The sequence below is a fragment of the Cryptomeria japonica genome, chromosome 8 (genome assembly GCF_030272615.1).
Source record: "Cryptomeria japonica chromosome 8, Sugi_1.0, whole genome shotgun sequence".
NCBI classification, from domain to species: domain Eukaryota; kingdom Viridiplantae; phylum Streptophyta; class Pinopsida; order Cupressales; family Cupressaceae; genus Cryptomeria; species Cryptomeria japonica.
Genome location: NC_081412.1, coordinates 601,184,756 through 601,192,323, shown reverse-complemented (window position 1 = coordinate 601,192,323; position 7,568 = coordinate 601,184,756).

Here is a 7,568-nt window from a genome sequence, read left to right as displayed (position 1 = left end):
GAGAGCTCCTTAACCTGAAAAATGAGTATAAGTTTGATGCACAAAAGACTTGATTTTTTTGAAGAAGGAATGGGCTTTATTTATAGGGAAAATAGAGAAATGGATGGTTGCGATTGAGTAATCTCAACAAGGGCTAGGATTTAAAGTTATCAATCCATGTGAGGGATTCAATCCAATCCCAAGTTGACAAATGTCACCTTGAGAGGGCTTGAGAGGAGATGTAAGAGGCATTAAATGTCTGAGGAGACATGAAGGTTACCTTAGGAGGTAAGGTTATGGTTAGGTTAGGGTCATCCATTGGATAAAGCTTTTACCCAAGGGGTAAACTCTTGTGAAAGGGTTAATAGGATAACCAAGGTTAAAGCCATGAATTTTTTATGAGACCCTTAGGTTAGTTGAGGGTTAAGTTAGAGTGAAAGTCTCTAACCGTGTGGGAAGGTTGAGTTAACCATTAATGGTTATGAAGACATTGGAGATAAATTTGTAAGAGTCCTTCCAAATTTGGGGGAACTCAACAAGTTATCTTGTTGAAGACATAAAGCCTTTATTTCTGTTAGAAGACTTTACTCCAAATTTGAGAAGTGACCTCCTCAAATTTAGGGAAAGGAGATGATTAGAGGGACTAAACTAATTAAAAGGGTTTAGAAGAATCTAGAAGGGGTTTAGGAGGAAAGTGGGAGATGTAGGAAAATGCAAGTGGGGGGATTTAATAAATAAATTAGATTTATTTATGCAAAAGGGGTTTTAATTAAATGTAGATTTAATTAAAATGGCTAGAGGGGGGATTTTAATTAAATGTAAATTTAATTAAATGGCTAGGAGGGGGATTTTAATTAAATGGCTAGGATAGAAGAAGGGAAATATTAATCAAATCTTTAATTTGATTAATAGGCTAATTTAGAAGAATAGGGATATTAATTAAATCTTAATTTAATTAATTGAAAGAATTAAGAATAATTAAATGAATAAAATTCACTTAATTCATTGTGCAAATTTTAGGTGTCTACACAATGAAGCATGTGATGCACAATGCACATTAGCGCACCAATAAAGCATAACTTAGTGCACAAGCATTGGTCTCACATTTGGTTGGGTTGTGTTTGGACGCGTTGGCAAAAAGTATGCTAATGTGGCATCATATTTGATGATGTGGCCCTAAAACCTTAATTATAAGTAGGGGGCTTGTCATGTAAGCTACTATATAAAGTTGAGAGTGATATGAAATTTCCATGTAATATTTTGAGAAGCACGAAGTTAGGGTGCTCACTTATTGGGCTAGGTCCTCTCCCCCATTATAAAAAGACTTGCTAGACTCACCAAACTTGCCATGTGAATAAGGGAAACATATGATATAAAAACTAGAATAAATACAAAATGAGAAATTTTTAAATAATTTTTAGAAAAAATGTTTGTGTGATTTGGAAAGAGATTTCCATGTATCATATAGGATGCATCTTTTATCATGGTTATTAATTAATTAAAAATAAAAAAATTATTCTATTTTAATTTTTAGTTAATTAATAAATAAAATCAAAGGTGCATCCTATATGTTGTATGGACAAAAATGATTTCACAAAGTAAGGAGAGAGTGAGCAATGCAAAGAAGGATGATTTCATAAACAAAGGGTATACACAATTTTCCTAAAAACATGAGAAAAAAAATAGACTTCCCTATTTTCTTTCAAGAAATCTTTGAATTTGGTGGTCACTTCTTATGTCATATAAAAATTTAATGACGATTTGATCATTTGTATGCCTTTCAGTTTATGTTTAAAAAATATATATAAATTGTCATATTTAGTTTATGAAAATAAATTAAAATATTTTATATTTAAATACTTTTATCAATTCTATCATACATTTTAAATATCAAAAAAATCTAAATTTCTATTTTAAATAAAAGAATGCAAATAATTTAGTCATTATTTTAAAGCATATTATTAAATGTATAATTTAAATTAAGAAAATATTTTTAAATAGGAATCATAACTCTTAAAAAAGATCAAAAATACTGTTTGATAATTTAAATGCCTTTCATTTTACTTACAAATTAAAATTAAAATTAAATTGTCAAAAATATATAGTTTATGAAAATTTTTAAAATCTTTTATATTTAAATACTTTTATCAATTTTTACATATTAAATACGAAAAATTATAAATTTCTAGTTTTAATAATAGAATACAAGTAATTTAGTTATTATTTAAAAATATATTATTATGTATAATTTAAATTAAATATTTCTGAAGGAATCATAATTATTAAAAATGTTCAATAAAAAAAATAATTTTAAGATAAATTTTTAAATAATTTTAATTTTATAACAAATTTCTAAATTTATGTAAAAAATATTAATAAATGTTATATTAACTAAATGAACTAAGTTTGCAACCCGTTCATGGATTTCCTAGGGTTAATCCTTCTAGCGATAGGTTGGGTAGAGAGATGGTAAAGTGGTCAAAACTAGAGAAGTGGTGGGTGAAAATAAATTTTGATGGAGCTTCAAAAGGTAATCCAGGGATTTCAGGAGTAGGATGTGTGGCTTGTGACGATGAAGGAAAGATCCTATGTACGGGGGTTAGAAGGCTTCGAGATGGCACTAATAATGAGGCAGAAGTTTAGGTGGCTTTACTTGCAGTTGCTTTAGCATCCAATATGAAGGTGATGAACTTACATCTGGAGGGTGATTCCCAAATTGTTGTTAGAGGGAAAACACCATGTTGGAAATTGAACAAATATGTAAATATTATAAGTGAAAAATTGAAAGTGTTCAATAAATACTACATCTCACATGTGAAAAGAGAGGGAAATGCTATTGCAGATGGGCTGTCAAATGAAGCATGTGGTCTCGAGCTAGGGGAGGTGAGGTGGCAGAATGGCAGAAATGAAACTGTTAAATGGAACTAGACATTTTGCCAAGTTGGTACAACAATTATTTCAAATTCCTTGTCAGAAGCTAGCTTTTCTTGCGTAGTGTGAGTTAATGAGCAGTTATTGCGACATGCTTTGAATTGGCGGCGATGGGGGAGAGCCATGCATTAAATGCCAATTTCGTAATACCCACACTGGTAATGAATAGACTGGGCAAGTTGGTGAAACCAAGCTTAAATCTAGTTTTATCGGAAAAAAGCATTTTTTCAGCAATCTCAAAAATGGAAACCAATTTTACTTTGGAATCTTCCAAACTTATGCCATCTTTTCGAGGTCCTATCCCTCCAAAGAAGCTTGAGAAAATGTTTCTCTCTAAAGACCCTCTACTCTTGAAAGCAATCCAGTTGGTTTTAGGAGAAGAGGTGGCTCTCATTGGTCACCGTTATAGATGTAGAGTAGACATCTACTCGCTCCACATGGCATGGGGTCTAGAGCTGGCACACACTATTGAAGAGGTGAGGAAATTATTGTAGAGATTAATTCTAGGAGAGTACCTTTTAAATTTGGAATCCCTGCTGGAGTGGGCGATGCTAGGACGGGGCTTTAATCTTGCAGAAGGTATCCCAAAGGAGAATGAGGAATTGAGGGCGCGTCACTCGCGTATTCACTTTCTTCACCACCATGAAGAATCTAGAGTGCGCTTCAAGGATGATGTGAAGAGAGGCTGGGAAGAACTGCTTTTTTTTTTGTCCAAATCATGGACATTGAAGATGTGATTAGGCAGGAGGGTGGAGGGGGAGTGGTGCAGAGTTTGAGCCCTAGGAGGCCGATAACAAGGAGACTATCTGCAGAATGGCAAAACATGCGGGGGGTGATGCAGAGGGTGGTTGTGGTGGCGAGGCGATAAATCCAGGCTCACGAGAGGCAGCGAGTAAGGATGAAGAAGAAAGAAGGGGACGTCCACATGTGGGAAGAGGAGGATCTCGCCGTATTAGGGTGGTTGGTGAATCAAGTGCCTCGACTGCAAGAGGTATGAAGGAAGAGATATGAATATATCACAACAGGCATGGTACCCATAGGTGCCATCTTTCTCTGCTTTTCTATTTCAATTAATTTTTTAGTTGAAATCTTAAATTTTCTAGACTCTGTTTAGTTCATCTCAAGTAGAAATGCCTGAATTTTGACTGGCAAGATGTAATATGTTTTTTTGTACTCATAGCATGGGGGTGTGGGTTGTGTGGGCATTGTTTACTGGGTTTGAATTCCATTTTTTTGGGTGGGTGGTTTGGACCGTTTTGTGGAGGTTTTTTGGGAACTTCTTGATAGTTCATTATCTTCTTGAAGTTGTAATGTTTAAATTTCAAATAAATAAAATACAAATACTATCAATAAAAAAAAATGAACTAAGTTTTCTAAACTAGAAACTATTCTAAAATTCCTTACTAAAAATATTTTCAAAATTAAAAATAATCATATTTTATCTCTAAAAAATTGCTAAATCAATTTCTATTTATTTACTTAAAATGTACTTTTATAGTTCACTAATAATTTGAAGTGTCATTTGCATGGTTCTTTAAAAATATAGCATGTCAATCTATACGATCTAATAAATTACAAGGTCCATCAAAATCCAAGCTTGCTTTCAACTATATTGACAAGATTTGGGATATAAACAAAGGTGGTCTATGATGTAGAAGTAGAATAAATAAAGACAATCATAAGTCATGTGATATAGAAGTAGAAAAAACTTTATATACAATTTTTCAATAGACAAGAGAAGTATTAGGTCATTTGTTGGGAAAAATTAGAAAAGGTTATAAATTTGTAATATGTTAACTAAATGAAAGTAATACTGTTATGAACAATTATTTTATTTATTATCATATTTGAGTTTCAAGACTTCGTCATACAACATAATAATTAAATGTTATTTTTATTTTGATAAGAACTTGTTGTAAGAGTAAATAGTGGTAGTTTGCCAACCAAGTTGAAATCTATGTTTCTTTATTTTGGTACATGTTTTTCACTTTTTGTGAATACTCTTACTTTGTTGTGTACGATAGGCAAAAGAAGTTGTAAGATGCCATGATTGTAAACATTTATTTTTTCAATTTAAATTGACATAAAACTAATTGAATAATGTTTATTGGATTCCTCAAAATATTGGTTACCTAAAATAAGTGTTTTGTTGTTTTTCATTTATTCTTTATTTTGTTCATGTTCTCTAATTTATTAATTATTATTATTGTTTTTTTTTTGTTTTTATTTTCAATTATGTAAACTTTTTTGCATAAACATTTTGGATCATACCCATTGATCCATCATGTAGGACGTGAATGATGATGGATCATTGAGTATATAAGTTCTACAAATATCTAAAGGGATTTTATGATTTTTTTGGAACTTCATATGACTCTATTTTCAAATTATGTAAGATGCACTATGTGTCTTATGTTGATATACATTTGTGTAAACATATTATTTGTAATTGTGTTAGATATCTAATTACTCATAAAAGTCAGATATTATTATATTTTATGAAGATATGAAAAAGTTAATGCAGAAACAATATCATTATATTTACTAATTTAAAAATATAAATAACAAGAAAATTGAATCCAATTCCATAAACTAAATGGAAAATGCAAAGGTGAAAGTCAATTAAAGTGAGTAGAAAATACAAGTAGTAAAATGGTTGCAAATAACTTAAAATACATGTAAAGAATTATATAAACAAATAATAATTCAAATATCATAAAGCAAAGCTAACCTATTTTGTTTAAGTTTGCTCTTTTGTAGCATTTGTAATAATTAAAATTGGAGATTTTTTTTTTTTTTTTTAAAAGGTGGTAGTGCCACTTAATATATTTTATTTATATATTTCTTTAAAAAAAGTTGATTCAAAGAGCTCTCCCGAAGAAAAGAACCTGAAAGAAAAACTTTGATCCTTTCTCGATAATACATAGAAAGGTTGTGGAGCTTATATCCCTAATATGCCAAAAAGGTACAATATAACTCATAATGTCCAGAATTCCAAATGCCACAAATCATCCCCAAGTATCGAATGCTTCCTGGAGAATGTTCAGCAAGATGAAGTTCGAACCAAAACATCAAAAAAGTTGTACACATTTACATAGAAGCCCACAGACTACCTAACTTAAGCATTCATGTAGCTTGAAGTCCACACGCTTCATAGATGCCCAAATCAACATCCATTCACATCACTCAGATACAACAAAACCATGGAACCCTACAACTATAATAACCCACATACAAATTTTTTATCATTATGAAAAGGACAACTACACAGCCATGTGCAATATTATCCTATACACATGTCCTCCAAAATTAGTTTTATAAGAGGGAAAAGAATCGAGATCACAATTCGGACCCATCATATTAAGCTCCACCTTGGAACTTCTCATATTTTCCAAATGATCTACAACCCAGTTCCCTTTTCTATACACATGTGAAATGGTAAAGTTTACAAATGTATTAATAAGTGCCCATGCTTGTTCAAGAAAATATCTTATCTGCCAATTGTCAATATTTCTCTTCATATAAGAATTGATAATAATAGCTGAGTCGCCTTCAATGTGAATATAAGAAATGTTCAATTTTTTAACTAGTAGAATGCCTTCAAGCAAAGCATATGCCTCTACAAAGTTGGTAGTACCCGGTGGAATGGAAACAGATTTTAAAGAAAAAACACACCCTATGTGGTCCCTTATGCATACTCCTACTCCTTCATCACCGGGGTTTCCTTTGGAGGAGCCATCAAAATTAGATTTGAAATGCGTTGAATCTAGAGGATGCCATTTCACTTTATTTCTATCAATTTAACTAATTCTCACTCTCGGAAAGCAAGGTGATACAAGAATAGAAATGCCCTTCCAACAATTAATAACTTGGCCATCCCAAGAAGTAAATTCCCTATTTGGATTGAAATGATTTGAAACATGAGCATTAACCAGTTCTGACACTGATTTTTCAATGTAATTGAGAACATCATAAAGAGAAGATGTCTACTTTCTAAAAATATGCTTATTTTTTTCCCACCAAAGTGACCATACTACTGTGGATGGGATCACTTTCAAAATGCATGCAAAAAGAGAGGATGGTTATAAGATTGGCCAGGATTGGAACAAATCCCACACATTATTTGGAAGAGGGATGCTAAAGGAAAGTTTAGCAAGCACAACCATCCAACAATAATGAGAAAAATCACATTAGAGGAGAAGATGATCTAACGTTTCATTATGCTCACCACAAAGTACATAAGCAAATGGAGGTGCAATATTCAATTTATCAAGTCTCACACTAGTAAGTATTCTTTTGTGTAAAGCAAGACAAGCAAACATCCCTATCTTGGGAAGAATAATGTTGTTCCAACAAAAGTTATAAGCTCTTTGTGAATAGGATTAACCAGACATCTGATGAATTGCCTTATACCATTCCTTAATAGAGTACTTTCTATTCTTCGCAGGGCACCATATCAATTTGTCCAAACCATTAGAAATAAATACAATGCGGTTCTTGAGAATCAAAGAAAACTTTACCTTTTGATTCGGGGAGATTGGGAGTGAAGCTGGATTCTTCCAAATGACATGGTTTGAAGGCTTCTCAAGGTCATCCATGTAATCATAAAGGTAAGATCCCCAATGAGTAATAAATATAAAGATCGCATCTACTAGAGT